Below are 16,889 nucleotides of genomic sequence, written 5' to 3' on the forward strand. Positions count from 1 at the left end.
TATCAGAGGACAGTTTAAACAAACATCAGTGGGGGGCAGTGACTGTGAGGGGAAGGAATGTACTTCTGTGTGCAGCGACTCTCCCCTCTGATCTATGGCTTCACTGTCACTGTATGACTGATGGCGCCATGTTCATTCCCTGGTCCCTGCCTGGCCTGTTCACTACAGCCCTCTCTCCACCCAGGGGGACTCCGAAAAGCTGTTTTGTCGTCACTCTGCCGTTTGAGAGACAACGACAACGACTCCCGGGTTCATGTCAGTTGGCACATCACCCGAAAGATTGTTAATCAGTCACCCCATTTCTAAGGGCTCTCGTGAACAGCAGCAAGGACTTGAGAGCTGGATCGAATAGTCTGTGTCTGAGGTACTGTTAGTTAACAACACTAAAAATCAGCACCATGAGTCTGAACAGACTACAGTACTACAGCCCTGCTCAATATTATAACTTCATTGAAAACCATACATTATGACTTTTTTGAATATCATAAAAACCTGCTTTGTATCAACACAATCAGCGCTCCCCAGAAAACGGACCAGACCCCTGTGTCTCAGTTCCCATTGAAAACAGGATTCAAGGAGCCACTCTGCGCGTCATTGGGCCGTGTTGGGGAGAAGGGAGAGACCCTCTACTGACTTCACAGGTAAAGGGTCTGGTCCCGCTGGAGACAGAGAACACAATCCAATCCCAGAATTCCCTTCCAACACAACATGATGTATGACTGGGTGTAATGTTATCCAATAGGAGAGGGGTCTGAGGGAGGGAAAACACCAAACAGGCCATGTTAGGGAATGTGTCAACACTGGGTTGTACTGTGGTAATATTTGATATATAAGTATTATTTTTAAACCAGATGGTTCGAGCCCTGAATGCTGATTGGCTGAAAGCAGGGGTATATCAGACCGTATACCATGGGTATGACAAAAAAAGCTAAAATTATTTTTGGCCTTACTGCTATTAGCCCATACAAATGCATTGAATAACAGATTCACTAACTGGAACAACAGATGGTCCCCCCAAAATCAGATGTTTATTATGTATTATTATTATTATTATTATTATTGTAGTTTTTTTTTTTACATGTATTTAACCTCTTATTGTTGGCGCTGGAAACAGTCTAAGTCCTGTCTAAGCCGAGGGGTTCTACTAAGCTATATGGAATTGTTTTAAGAAGGTCATACCAAGGATCATTTGCTATTTGATTTAGAATTTTGAGACCCCTTAGTATATTAAAATATGATTTGATTGACATTTTATTTGGCCTTACTGCTGTTCATTACAAACGCATTGAATAACAGATTCACTACATGGAACAACAGATAGGCCCCCCAAAAAAATAAAAGGATGTTTGTTCTGAAAATTCTGTCCTATATCTGAGAGAAATAAGAAAGATCAGCAAACATATTTTTTTTTTACATGTATTTATTAACCCCTAATTTTTGGCACTAAACAATGGCCATATATACAGTTGTATCATGTTTCAGGAGATGACCCAGATGCAGACAGTGTCGAAGTAACAAAAGTTTATTACAAAACAGGGGGCAGGCAAACAACAGGTCAAGGGCAGGCAGAGGTCAGTAATCCAGAACAGAGTCCAAAAGGTACAGAATGCAGGCAGGCTTTGGATCCAGGGCAGGCAGAATGGTCAAAACCGGGAAAACTAGGAAACAGGAACTTGAGAAAGACAGTGAGCAGGAAACCGCTGGTAGGCTTAACAAAAACAAAACGGACTGCAACAGACAGAGAACACATGTATAAATACCCTGGGGAAAATGGGGGGAAGATGGGCGTACACCTGAGGGGGGTGGAGACAATCATTCAAAGACAGGTGAAACAGAGATCAGGGTGTTGACAAGTGCAGAGCAAAATGAGAACACCATCGTGTTTGTGAGAGTCTCATCTTTCCACAGAGGTTTGTAGGCCAAACCGTTCGGACGTAACAGACGATTTTTGAGAACACCGATTTTCAGGATGTCTCATGGTCTGAAAACACAGCTCTAGCTCTGTCACCTTTCATTGCAGATGCGGAAGTGCGACATAGATGGATGCGGTGGATTGAGACGCATCCAATGCAAACAAACAGATATCTCTAGCTTAAACTGACAATTGTTTGTTTTTTTATTATTAATAATATGCTAATTAGAATATGCTAATTACACGCCAACCTTCGTTTTTTTTTTTATGTTTATCTGACTTTTTTGAAATTATGGTAAAACCATGTGCAATCAAGTTAATGCGTTTTTAGCCGACTAAGATCAACAAATGGTCATGAGAAGCGAATATCAAATTACAGACAAGGTATAAAAGCTTATGTTATAAGGCACTACTGACCCTTAGGCATTGTTCTTTTTTTTCGCCATTAGCCATGGGGCCAGTAAATTGGGCTGAGCCTATTTACATGTACATTTTAGTCATTTGCAGCAGATGTCTTATCCAGAGCGAGACTTACAGTAATATTTTTTCATACTGGCCCCGTTGGGAATCAGACCCACAATCCTGGCATTGCAAGCGCAATGCACTACCAACTAAAGCTCACGGGACTACGGTACTGTTGCGTTAACCCTTTATTTGTACTGTAGGCTGTGTGTTGACTTGTTTAAGGGGGTCTAAGGTCGTTGCTAAAGAAAGCGTCTTCGGTATGTCTCACCAAAACGTTTTCAAAATGCTTTATATCAGACATGTTGCTGCTTATCTGTGAAATCAAACAGCCAGACAGACAGTTACTCAGAACTGATGCTGATTAACTAGCAAATGGCTGCTGTAATAACCGTTGATGCCTAATTACATAAATTCATCATCGGGTTACATCAGTCTGTAATTGCTTAACCAGATTTACCTGAAGGCTCTGTGCTGGGATTGCTGCAGTGCTCATAATGTTAAACATAATCTTCCAGTTATTATGGGTCTAGGGAGAGAAGGGTTACCACCACAGAGAGAGTTTAGGCTTGTTTGATCTGCCAGTAAGTCTAAATGGGTCGGGTCTAAACTTTCCCTGCCATTCTATTGTTAGGGCTTGCCTGTGGGCTAGGTTCAAAATATACAGGTTAGGACAAGAGGATTCTAATATCCCATAACTCTTTGCAATTCATGGGACCAGCATTGCTAGTTAGCACAGGCGCTAGTAGATATCAATGGAGCTGATCCATTTAATGTGTTTATTTTCAACGCTTCCCATCGGATATCTTTGTTGTCTTAACCTTCCCATTTTCAGTCTAGCCTGGGTGTAGAGGTGATTGAATCGCTTCTCTTTTTGGGCCAATCTGAGAGCAGAGGTAGTTTCCGATTATTGAAGTGCTTTAATAAGTCAATGTTTCTATTGTATTTGATGAGAGGCCAACAGTAGAAGGAGACAGGGGTTGGGGGTAGGTATGTGTGTGTATGGAGTGGGAGAGAGGGAGAGAGGGAGAAAGCTGGGAGGGGTAAGAGAGGGAGAGAGGGAGAGAGGGAGAAAGAGATGGGTAAGAGAGGGAGAGAGGGAGAAAGCTAGAGGGTAAGAGAGGAGGAGAAACAGGGAGAAAGAAAGAGGGGGGTGCAGAGGCAGGAGCAAAAGACCGCCTCTAAGCTTTTCTCATGGTCATGGTGAATTAATCAGGCTCTTGTTGTCTGAGAGGGGGAGAAGGAAGGCTGCTTTCCTGTACCTAGTTTCCTTACACCGCTCACTGTAATATCAGAAAACTTCAAACTAACCCATGGTAGTCACCAGGATGTATTGCATTTTTATTTGTTTAGAAATCCTCCATTCACACCCCATTCATAATCTTCTTCTACCACCCTGTTGAAATGACTGGGGTTTGCGTAGATTCAGGAAGAGCCCATTGCTCCAGACTCCAACAGCCGTATTATATGGTGTATGGCAGTCTATCTGTAACCCCAGGCTGTTAAAGTGAGCCACTGAGGTAGCTACAGTGTACCGCTCTAATCTGGGAACATGCTGAACAGTTTATTTAGTCCCTTATTACTCCTGAACACTGTTGTATCACACTGAGCAATGCTGGCACCCACCAAACAACCTACAACAACTTAACTCCGTTCCCTGTGTGTATTTCTAACACCCAAAGGTGGAGTGGATGAACACAGTGGAAACATAGGTCAAAGATTTCTGTGAGACTGAAAAGGGGAACTCAGATGAGGGAAACCAGAGGCCAAGCATCTGACTTTCCTATAATTATTATTGTTATTATTATATATATACACACTACAAAGCTGCCCACAAGAAGCACTGGATTCAATAGGACCATGTGTAGGGTTGCCCCAAGAGAAAGCACTGATCTTACTCTTCAACAGCTTCGCTGCAACTGTTCCATACCAGGGAGTCCAAGCTTGGGCGTGATGGGGACTTGAGATCCCTTATGAGAGAGGAAGTGGGGGAAAAGACATTGGAGCTCTATGTGAATGCTAAACATTCTGCTAGATGAGGACTGAGGGTTGATTCATTGCTTATTTTACATTTACATCTTTTAGAGGATGTCAGTGGAGATAGTTGAGTTATAGCATACATCAATTAAGATTCAGCTCTGTATAGACAATACACACACACAAAATGCACCAGTATGAGCAGTATGCCACAAATTCATTCATCATTCTCATCATTGCTTAATTTGAGCCGGATCCATGAAGCGGTCAAAGTTCATTTGGGTTTCCTCAGCGTTAATTTCTCCTGGCTCTAATCTGTCTGCTGTAGGCTACTAAAATATTTGATCAGCTTTCAAATATTGTTTTGCAAAGTAAAACAAGAAGAGAGAACTTTTGGCACAAAACACATCGCATCACCGGCATGTGAGTTTAGCATGATTGGGTTATTAGTCAGTGAAACTGGAAAGCATTTTTAGGACTATAGTTTCAACCCTCATGTGTAGCCTACATTATGTGTGTCTCCACACACCTAGGCCTAGGCTATTGATGGATTCAAGACAAGGTCATTTTTAGTGATCTCCAGTGTGTCTCAGTGTCAAAGTAGCTTGCCCTTTGGACCATTTGTGAGATATTAAAAATTCTGAAAGTCTCCAGTCTTATAAAATGATGCGGAATTGCATGAAATGCATTTATAAAAGGCACAACAAACAAAATCCCAGACCCTAGGCTACTAAAAATTTTCCCCATGTGTACAACTTCTGGAAGTGCCTCTACTCTACTGCAGTGCTTTATCCCAGAGCTCCCCAGGTGCACCCCTCTCTTACAGCTCACTTTTTTCCCCCGGTCCCTCCCGATTTACAAATTAATTCATCATTTCTCACCCTCAAAAAATATGTAAAGTATGTGTGTTCAGCATTAGCTGTTAGGCACAGGTGTACTAATGCTCCTGCCGGAGCCTGTGTTTGTCCTAGGGTGAAATGGGCCCGTCTGGGCTGGTGGATGGTGCTGCAGACACTGGGACTCTCCATCCTGCACTGTGGGTCTGACAGAGTAAGCCTGTCTATCCCTGAGAGTTTCCTGGGAATCTGCATGCTCAGCCCAGGCAGATCCAGGCCAACCATTCCTGATCTGACATGCTTATATGCCCCAAATGCAAAATATCACAAAGCAAAGTTAGGATCCTCTAAACTTAAAGTGGACATGGTTTTGTTATGACCTAGTCTGTAAAGGTCTGCCATTCCTTTCTGCTTTAGGCTGCGTCCCAAATAGAACCTTTTCCCTATTGTCCCCAAAAACCACCCTTTTCCCTATGTAGTGCACTACTACCAATATGAGCTCTGATCAAATGTTGTGCAATATATAAGGAATAAGGTGCCATTTGACACCGCAGCTTGAGAGAGTTGACTGGCAGCTCTGGGCAGAGATGGTGTTTTTTTGCCCAGTTCATCTTTTCCCATGAGTGTTTCCCTCAGGACTGAGTGTGTAAGTGATACTCATGGTATCAGTCCTCTCCTCTGCAGCGCTAGCTCTGTCTAGCATGTGGCTGAGGTTCTAAGAGCTGTGCCCCATCACTCCCGGTTTGAACATGTCAAACCCGGAGACTGGCTCTGTTCAAGTGATCAGCTCCCTTCTGCAAATAAAAATCGACCGTGAAACTGAGACTGCTTTCTGTTCTATGTTATGATGAGTGAATAAGAAACCTGAACAGACCATGGGGCTGCCAATTATTGAGCCATGTAGATACTGGTCTCGCTTCACAGTGTTCATTAACTAGAAAAACTTGCCATTATACTCATAGCTCTATTTACAGTAAACTGTACTAAAACAAGATAAAGGTTCCGTCAAGGAGAGGCTGTATTCACATCAACATTGACATTGTGATACAAAGCGTGGACACCTATTTGTAGTGGGAGTACTGTGTGTTTGGTAGAATATGCCCTCTGCTGTTGAAGAGAACAACTATGGAAAACATTCCTGTATTAACACTGCATTCATCTTAAGTGGAGTGTTTGCATACCACGTTTGATGGTTAGTCTTGGTCTTGGTCCCCACTGATTTAGAGTTGTGGTATCTGTGTGTTTCTGATGGGCCTAATGGTTTATTTTTCCTCTCTATCTGTGTGTACATGGACTGTATGGAGTGCAGGGGGACAGAGGGGAGGCGGGTCGGCCACTGTCAACAAGCTTGGGACCGTGAGAAAGACGACATACTATTTGTGATTTTGTGTTAAGCCACAGCTGTCAAAATTCACCAGCGGCAAGGGTGCTGTTTTGGGTAATATCAAACGGATTCAAGATCTTGTTAAACTATTGTAATCACCCAACCCATCTCTGAGGGTAAGGGAGTGGTCCTACTGTGTGTTGCCACAGTGGCAGTGCCTAGTGTACTCAGCCTGTCACAGATGTTTATAGAGCAGGCCTTAGCTGTGGGCTGTGTGGTTAAGGGTGTTACACTGTCAGTGGGAAAGGTGGAAATGTAAAGATGAAAACTTTTAATGGTTGCCATGGGTGAACCTGTCTGTCTGTCTGCTGCTCCCAGTGGTGTAAAGTACTTAAGTAAAAATACTTGAAAGTACTACTTAAGTAGTTTTTGGGGGTATCTTTACTTTAGTATTCATATTTTGGACTACTTTTACTTTTACTTCACTGCATTCCTAAAGAAAAGAATGTACTTTTTACTCCATACATTTTCCCTGACACCCAAAAGTACTCGTTACATATTGAATGCTTAGCAGGACAGGAAAATGGTCAAATTACACACACTTATCAAGAGAACATCCTGGTCATCCCTACTGTTTCTGATCTGGCATACTCTACTAAAGACAAATGCTTCATTTGTAAATGATGTCTGAGTGTTGGAGTGCGTGGCTATCCGTAAATTTAAAAAAACAAGATGGCGCCCCGTCTGGTTTGCTTAATATAAGTAATTTCAAATGATTTATACTTTTACTTTTGATACTTAAGTATATTTTAGCAATTACATTTACTTTTGATATTTAAGTATATTTAAAACCAAATACTTTTAGACTTTTACTCAAGTAGTATTTTACTGGCTGACGTTCATTTTTACTCTAGTCATTTTCTATTAAGGTCTCTTTACTTTTAATCAAGTATGACAATTGGGTATTTTTTCCACCACTGGCTGCTCCAATGTGAAGTCTTGTCCAGACATCAGTCTCCTGGCAGCTGAATGTCAGGAGGAGTGATTTATTTCTGCTCTATCCTTTCCTTTCCTGCCTTTTCTTATTTTCTTCTTTTTTGTTGGAGAGAAAGAACAGCCTGTTGAGAATGGATTTCAGACTGTCCCTTAGACCAACTGGAGGAAGGGAACGTGGTGTTAAGCCAGGGTACATAGCTGCAGTGGTTCACCCTCACATATACAAAAGTAATTGTTTCAAGGAAAGAGGATCAGGTTGTTGTTTGGTTTGGATGTTGGAAAGACTGGTTCACTTATGACATTAAGTAAATACTCTCATTTGGCTTTCTTTGCTTGATATTAGAGGAAGATAATGATGAACTTTAAACAAATCTCAATAAGGTTTTATTTTGTATTTTATAGAAGAACATGAGAGTCCACATTTTTGTTGCATCTGTTTGTTGTTCTTTGTCCGCTGCTGGCTGTTGTTTTAGGAGTATTCAGGGTTCACTTCAAAACACAACCCACCACTCCCTTTTCAAAGGTCAGGATAAAGTGGGCCATCTGATGGAAAATCTGGCATCCCCATGTTTTCCCCTAACAGTGTTCATATCTGGTTTGCTGATCGGCCCCCTGCAGTTCTGTGTTGTGATTGTAAAGGTGAGTGATGTTGTCTCTCTCCCTCCCCGGTAGTACCCTGTCCAGCTGTATCTGATGTTGACTGTCTCCATAGAGATCTTAAAATGATTAGATATAGTGATTCTATATGTAATTCTCTGGTTGTCTGTCTCCCTTCTGCAGTACCCTGTCCAGCTGTATCCACGCGGTGGTGGCTCTGCTCTATCCCTTCTCCTGGCAGCACACCTTCATCCCCGTCCTGCCTGCCTCCATGGTGGACATCGTCTGCTGCCCCACACCCTTCCTGGTGGGGCTCCTGTCCAGCTCACTGCCCAAACTCAAAGACCTGCCTGTGGAAGAGGTTGGTACTTGATTTTCTCCATCTGTCTCTCTCTGGCTTTTCCCCTTTGTCTCCCACTGTCTTGCTTTTCTTTGATCAGGTTTAATGTATTGGCTCCTCCTCATTCTGTGCCTCTGATTTGGTTTGCTTGAGGCTACAGATTAGAGGCTATTCCACTGTCACATTCCATCTCTCTGTTAGACACTGGGCTGGGGAGTTGCCTTCCTGTTACTGGTCAGCAGTAGAACGCCCACAACAACCTACAGTATATTATACAGTCAATTACCCTGCTTGTTTTTCATTAAACATTTACCCAATGAGGGACTTATATTTCTGACGAGAATTGCGTAGAGAATGTTGATCCTCTTGGCTGATTGGTGCAGCCATGGGACAGATTAGAGGGATCCGGATATACAGTAAGTGGACATCTCACTGAGACAGCTATAATGGTGCTCCTCCCAACCTCCCTCAGAGACCCAGTACCACCCCTGGGTCCAGGATGAAACCACACTCTCATGATGACTGTCACAGGCTAATTTGAAAGAATGCCCTCTTGTCAATTGTTGGACCATCTGAACAATTATTTTCCAGTGATTCAGAGCAATTTTACCCTCAAACTTTTTTTAAATGTCATATTCATTCAAGCGCTACATACCAGAGATAGTTCTGAATCAGTCTCATGTTAAATTCACAGTCACACATTGAGCAATAGCATTGTGTTTTCGAAAGGTCGGCTCAAATTCTCTCAGAGCGCTGGATGTAATATGATCCGTTTCCTCTGTTTTGCTGCCCATGGACCCTGTAGGCTCCCAGTATTGAGTATTAGAATTCAAGCCATGAGCTTCCCAATATTGAGCTGTCAGAGTCCACACAAAGTGTGAGGCCTGCTATAGCTATAATTGCCTGTTCAGTGCTGTCCAGCAAGTCTCGCTGTGGTCAAAGCCTGACAGGACGTTGACCTGCAGCAGTTTTGTCACCAATTACAGAGAGAGGAGGACAAGACGACTGCGTCTGCTTCTCTGCTCTCCCAGCTGGACTGTTCTGTCTGTTCTGCAGCATTCTTGGAACGGAGCGCTGATTTGCCGAGGCACAGTGGAAAGAGGGGGAAATCACTTGAATCTGTCCCCGTTAAAGTAGCAACAACTCCTCCTGCCTCAATGTGCTGTATGTGGCTGACCTGGCCCAAACCCCCAGTGAATGTGGCCTTGGCAGTTGGCAGCTGCTGCTGCCTGGGAGCCCATGCCAGGGGCAGCCTCAGCCCTCCACTCTGGGGTCCTGGGAGGGAGGTTCTGTCTCTCACTAAAAGCCTGGCAGGAGAAGCCATCAGGCCTCTTAAAGCCCAGCTCTCTGCCATTAACACAGTTAGTCCAAGTCAGCAGCATCTGCCCTCAGCCCGTGGAATGAGTGAAAATACCATCTCACCTCGTCTGTCATACTTAACACAGGGCTTTTAATGGCCTGTCAACAGCATCTGTTGTCTTTTTACATCTGTCTTGATGTTGCTGATCGACTCAATAAAAATTCCTCAAGTATCCTTTCAGTGCTTTTAAAGATCTTGTTTTAACGCTGGTATAACACTTCCAACTTCTGGAAGAGCTCGTCTTTCTCTTGATGGAGAGTTAGATTTATTTGTAGAGGGCATTGGGATTCCACTGTATGCACATGGAAGAAGCCTGGATTTGATTGAAGATTCCTAAATGTGATCGACCACCTCGATTCGGTCTTATGGAGCAAAATAGTTAAAAAAAAAAATTATACATTGGATAAAAGTAGAGCCTCAGAGCTAGAAAATGGTATATCATACATTGCAGTTGAGGAACAATGGGAAAGTAATTCTGCTTTGAAAGTTGATAAACTTGTAACCCCACTTTTGAGAAAATGGCCCTTGAATGTTTTGGTACACCTCCTGAAAGCTCTCCTTTGTCTACACCCATTCAGCATCGTTGACACATTCTTAAGCCTTAGCACCCATCTCTTTAAGGATTCATATGTGAGGCCATGTGCTAAACAGAGTGAGCAGTTTAGTAAACAACCAAAGATTTCAAGACTAAAAGTTGTAAAAGTAGTAGCCTACAATAAAGAAAAACTCCAGGTAAATATACACTTTATCTAGTCCTTGGCCTATATCCTAATCTGACTTTGGTGCAGGTCATGTTGTTCTTCACTTTACTGTCTCTGGTAAACACACACTATATTAAATAAATAAAATCTAAGTTAATTTGTCACATGCACAGGATACAGAAGGTGTAAACGGTACAGAAATAGTTACTTGCATAGTAGAAATATCAAAAACAGAAAGTGTCCAGATAAAATATTTTATAATTATTAGATGACACTTACCCGACACACTTGTCCAAATTGATGGGTCTGTGAAGGAAATGCTATAACCACCCCAGCCACATCTAGCTAAGTGGATGGGCCACAGTTGTCTAGACATGTGCACATGTTCATGAAATACAATAGATGGCCGTAATCACCCCCAGACACACCTGGCTAACTTGATGGGTCATGTAATCATCTGGCGAAGTGGAGTCTTTTGTTTAGACATGTAGCTAGCTAGCTAAACAATGAACCAGCATAATCCCAACTCCTACTACTACCAATACAAACATTGTCATAGCTGTAGTATGAATCTGCAGGTAGCTAAAGCTAACCAACTAGGTTCAATGTTAGCTAGCTAACATTAGGCTATAACTAGTAATGAAAATGGTTTTCCGATTCAAATAATATTACTACACAGATCATAACCGTAACGTTAGAGCGAAGTAAGCTAACGTTCGCTCAGATAGCTTGAACAGTACGCTTTAACTTGCAATGAAAAGCGACTTTCTGACAAAATTAGAAACTGATAATATCTGACAATGTTGCTAGACTCTTATCTGTATACATGGGTGAATGCTTCACGACAGACTGGAACCATTTAACTCTGTTTTGTTTGTAGCTACATCTTGTTTGGCCAGTGTTGTGTAAAGTCACTCCGGTTCACACTGACCGTGGCCTGTGCAGAAGTAGCCCATCACTTTTTCCAACTGATCTGTTGATAACGCCTGCTAAATTCAGGGCATCAATGTTGTTGAGAAAAAGTACAAAACTTTTGCAGTTCTCGATGGCTAACGTTATATCTTTCATAACGGTGCTGGTAGAAAGGACTATAAACACATACTGAACAGTTCAAGTTATAGACAGAAGCATGCTACATGTCAGACCAATCCAAACTCATCTCTCGGCATATCCAGCCCATCCATTATCTCAGCCAATCATGGCTAGTGGGATGGTTCCTGTCTTTTTCCGTAGCTAAACCAATTAGGCTCGTAATTTAACAATTTTATTCGTATTTACGGATGGAATAAAAGTTTGTTATTGAGGCACATGAAAGTTCACATGTTCCAGAAGGCATTTCTGCCAAAAAACGCATTTTGATAAAAAATACTTGTTTAAGTTCAAATGCCTCTCCTGTGAAGTAGTGACGTGCGACATACGCCTAGTTTCCTGAAATGAGTCACAAATATGTGACTTGTTTTGTTTCCTTTGCAGGCTTTGATGGTGGACCTGGGAACTGACCTTCCATCAGACAGGTTGGTCTCAATTCTCCAGTACCTCCCGGTAACAAAAAGACCAGAAAGTTTATTGTAATATAATATGGACTGATCATTTGATATTTTTGTTTATTATGCTAATTAAATTGTTATGCGTGTGTATAGATGGATGATGAGGCCTCGTTGTTGCCAAGGAAACTCCAGTCTGCTCTTGAGCTAGCTCTGGAGCAGAGGAATGACATCATCAATCAGGACTCTGACAGCGAGTCAGACGAAGGTGAACGAGGGACACATCATCACTCTCTACTAAACCAGATGTTACGAGTGTAAATTAGGACAACAGAGCACTGGCCACGTTTCAACCCTGTGAACAAGAACATGTACAGCACATGTCTGGGAGCAATACACTGTCTGTGGAGTGATGAGAACTCTCCTGGAATGGGTGATTCACCTCACTGAATTTAAGGTTACTGGTGTTCAGAATGTAGTGTTTGTTTAATGTTACGTATGAATACACTATCAGTCAAACATCAGCTCTAAATAACTCTTGTGTCATTCCCACAAATGATATAGGCTTTTCTTGATTCTCAAGCACAATTCTCAAGCATAAAAAGAGTTCCATTGTAGATTGTGTTGCTTCTTTCTAGATGTATTGAACATGTATTAAGTGTGTTTCAGCATCATAATACTAACCTATCTGTCTCGTCTGTTTCTGTAGAGTGTAACTCCTTGAACAGCCTGGTGTCGGAGGCCTTCATCCGTTTCTTCCTGGAAACCATCGGCCACTACTCCCTTTTCCTCACCCAGAGCAGCGCGCGAGAACGCATCTTCCAGCGCGAGGCCTTCCACGCAAGTCTGTGGCTCCAAGAGCATCCGTCGCTTCCTGGGGGGTCTTCATGGAGTCCCAGATGTTTGCGGGTTCATCCAAGACCGGAGAGCTGTGGAAATGCCGGGCCAAAGGTAGAGCAAACCTACAGTGACCCTGTTAATCACCCCTCACAACAGTCTGTAATGGTATGGTCCTGTCTACTTGTTAAAGAGATAATAACGTTACGTGTGTCCTGTCCTCCTAAAATGGATTCATAACACAAATAATATGTCAACTGTAATGATTGGTAGAAATGCTCTTTAGAGGTAGGCTCTGCCACCCCTCACTTTTCCACCAAAGTAGTCCAAAATCCCTAAAGGGATCTTCTCAAACCTGTGCTGGTACGGACCACTAGTTGACAGTGGTTCTAGCTGGGTATTCAGTGCCATCTCCTGGTCACACAGTGAAGGGTATTTCACCCCATACCAAAACATGCCTTCCCTGATATATTGCACTGTAACATTACCTCACAATATAACATTAATAATGTTAATAATTACCTCATGTTATTCTGTCATTTTGTTGTGTTTCTGTCAGGACTCTTTGAGCAGAGGGTGGAGCAGTACCTGGAAGAGCTACCAGACACAGAGCAGAGTGGAGTGAACAAGTTCCTCAAAGGGCTAGGTGAGTTCTCAAATAAAATAAAATAGAATCTGCACTTAAAACATAGAAAATATCTCCCCTCAACAGACCTTTCCCGTCTACTTTACCACTGGGACAAATTGTAACCTGACTTAAAATGTAGGATGATACAAAGTTTTGGTCTAAAAGAAGCCTATTCACATTTGGCCATGATGTAGTAATGAGCACCATGTAGTCCAGGGTTCCCCAACTGATGGATGTTTTATTTTTAAAAAATATATTGTTGGACATAAAAGACAGTAAAAGCATCAGCAAATCAGCTACAAGTGATTAACATTTTGGAAATCTGTTCCAAATTATTCCCATACGTTATAAAGAGATATATGTGATCGTATACAAACCTAAGCAAGGTTCAAAATTATTATATTTTAGTCAAATATTATATATGTTTGGGTTTCTTGCGGTCAATTTGCAGTCTACAACTTATTTGTAATTATGTTCCGGCCCCTAACCATCCGCTCAAGAAAAAACTGCCTTACGGCTGAATCTAGTTGATGATTCCTGATGTAGTCGTAGAAGCCGGATTCATCCAAACTATATAATTTCCCGACATTCATGGAGATGCACATTCACAGTAAACGCTGCAGATGTCGGTTGGAATTGGAAAATGTCATCGAATGTGTGTAAAAAAAAGAATTGCATGATGTAAACAGTTCTTACTTGCATTTTGTTTGTGTCTTTTAGGAAGTAAAATGAAGTTTCTTCACAAAAAGAACTGAGAAACTGTACTTAATAACCAAATACAAGCATGAAAGCTTGTTCGACTGCAAACTGAAGATCTGATACACCCAAAACCCTGTATTTTATTGACTTATTCACTTGTTTGTCTATCAAGAACATCAATGAAATGTCAATATGTTGTACATATTTCACTGTAAACTGGCTGTGATACCCTCCAATGTAGCTTGATTCTTAGGTGTCTGGTACCTTAATTATGAGGCTAGTTACAGTAGGACGGTACAGAGTGAATGTGCCTTTGTTTCTGATTAACCACTGACATTAAAGTGTGCTTGAGAAGAATATGATCAGACTGGTGAGTGAATGCAAGCTAATGTATGGTGGATGTACAGTTACTAGTGTTTTGTTTTGTATTTTAGATCATCGTTGTCCTGTCTTTTTCGCTGAATAGAGCTTTAAAGTCCACACCTGGTTGGGAGGATTTGTGCATGCATTAACACATGAAGAAAATGATTGTAAATGTTTCAAACATGCATTGCTTTGTAAAATTCAGTAATTAAACACAAAAGACTTCAAACGACTGGATTCTTTGAACTTTTTTCATATGCTACTGTTCTGAAGAAAACAGAACCAGCACTTACAGAAGAGCAGTCGTGAACAAGGTAATTGTTCCTCTTCAGGTGGACCAGGGTGGTGGCTCTGTACAGGCAGGAGGTTTGATCACACATTTTAAAGAAGTCAAACACTCAAAACAAATTGAGTGCTGCAAGATGACAGTAAGCTTCCAACTCCAGCAGAGCTGATAAAAGCATGGCAGTGACAACCACTGGAGTGATGGTGAGGACATAATTAGGTTCTGGCCGCATGTGCATCCTTACCTTCAGGCTCTGATCAAACCCCTACACCCAAACAAGGGCACTCGTTCATCCACCTCTGGCCTGCAGCCCCCTACCTCTACGGAAGCTCAGTTCCCGCTCAGCCCAGTACAAAGCAATTGCTGCTCTGGCACCACAATGGTGGAACAAGCTCCCCCACGACGCCAGGTCAGCGGAGTCACTGACCACCTTCCGGAGACACTTGAAACTCTACCTCTTTAAGGAATACCTGGAATAGTATAACAGTAATCCTTCTACCCCCCCAACCCCCACCCATAAAACAAATTATACAAAAAAAAAAGTGGTTGTCCCACTGGCTATCCTAAATTGAATGCACCAATTTGTAAGTCGCTCTGCTAAATTACTTAAATGTAAAGTGGTAGCTATGTGTGTGCCTTTTGGGATTCCACCCCACATTTTTACATTTTTAGTCATTTAGCAGACACTCTTATCCAGAGCGACTTACAGTTAGTGAGTGCATACATTTTCATACTGGCCCCCCGTGGGAAACGAACCCACAACCCTGGCGTTCCAAGCGCCATGCTCTACCAACTGAGCTACAGGGGACTTGCCAACTACACAGTTGGGATGCTGGGGGGGGGACTTGTCATTGAATTGTCAGACATGACGTCTAGTGATTTTATACCTTTTGGCAAGGAATGGAACAACAATCTGGAACTGAATAACGTGCGTAACTTGTCAATTTCGGGTGCATATAAATGCATTGCTGGGTCATATTTATAATGAGAGTAATATTAATATTATAGTCAATACTAGCCTAGAACATGTGTACAGAGATGAAACTGTCACTGAGTGTGTATTTGGGTAGCTGACTGGTGTACAGAAAGGCCATTCAGTGAATAAGATCATGTTTATGTTTTAGCTCTAGCCCAACAAGACAAGAGGAACAGAGGGTGTCAGGTTGAGACAATAGTCTCAGGACTAATAGGTTAGGTATACAGTGCATTCGGAAAGTATTCAGACCCCTTTACTTTTTCCACTTTTTTATGTTACTTTTTTTTCTCATCAATCTACACATAATACCCCATAATGACAAGGCAAAAACAGATTCTTAGACATTTTTGCAAATGTATTAAAAAAAATAAAAAACAGATACCTTTTACATAAGTATTCTGACCCTTTGCCATGAGACTCGAAATTGAGCTTTTGAGATGTTTCTACAACTTGATTGGAGTCCACCTGTGGTAAATTAAATTGATTGGACATGATTTGGAAAGGCACACACCTGTCTATATAAGGTCCCACAGTTGACAGTGCATGTCAGAGCAAAAACTAAGCCATGAGGTCGAAGGAATTGTCCATAGAGCTCCGAGACAGGATTGTGTTGAGGCACAGATCTGCATTGAAGGTCCCCGAGAACACAGTGGCCTCCATCACTCTTAAATGGAAGAAGTTTGGAACCACGAAGACTCTTCCTAGAGCTGGCCGCCCGGCCAAACTGAGCAATCGGGGGAGAAGGGCCTTGGTCAGGGAGATGACCAAGAATCCGATGGTCACTCTGACAGAGCTTCAGAGTTCCTCTGTGTAGATGGGAGAACCTTCCAGAAGGACAACCATCTCTGCAGCACTCCACCAATCAGGCCTTTATGGTAGTGGCCAGACAGAAGCCACTCCTCAGTGAAAGGCACATGACAGCCCACTTGGAGTTTGCCAAAAGGCACCTAAAGGACTCTCAGACCATGAGAAACAAGATTCTCTGGTCTGATGAAACCAAGATTGAACTCTTTGGCCTTTGAATGCCAAGCGTCACGTCTGGAGAAAACCTGGCACCATCCCTATGGTGAAGGATGGTGGTGGCAGCATCATGCTGTGGGGATGTTTTTCA

General features: G+C 42.3%; 1 non-coding gene and 1 pseudogene across 1 annotated transcript; one reads left to right on the plus strand and one right to left on the minus strand.

Moving 5' to 3' along the window:
* The window catches only part of LOC123485985, a 79,120-nt pseudogene extending 64,911 nt beyond the window's left edge, over positions 1-14,209 (plus strand).
* Positions 14,210-15,535: 1,326 nt separating this feature from the next.
* trnap-ugg lies at positions 15,536-15,610 on the minus strand. The gene has a single exon. It is a non-coding gene; the product is annotated as a tRNA-Pro (tRNA).
* Between the last annotated feature and the right edge of the window lie 1,279 nt (positions 15,611-16,889).

This window comes from Coregonus clupeaformis, unplaced genomic scaffold (assembly GCF_020615455.1).
Source record: "Coregonus clupeaformis isolate EN_2021a unplaced genomic scaffold, ASM2061545v1 scaf0923, whole genome shotgun sequence".
In the NCBI taxonomy this organism is placed as follows: Eukaryota; Metazoa; Chordata; class Actinopteri; order Salmoniformes; family Salmonidae; genus Coregonus; species Coregonus clupeaformis.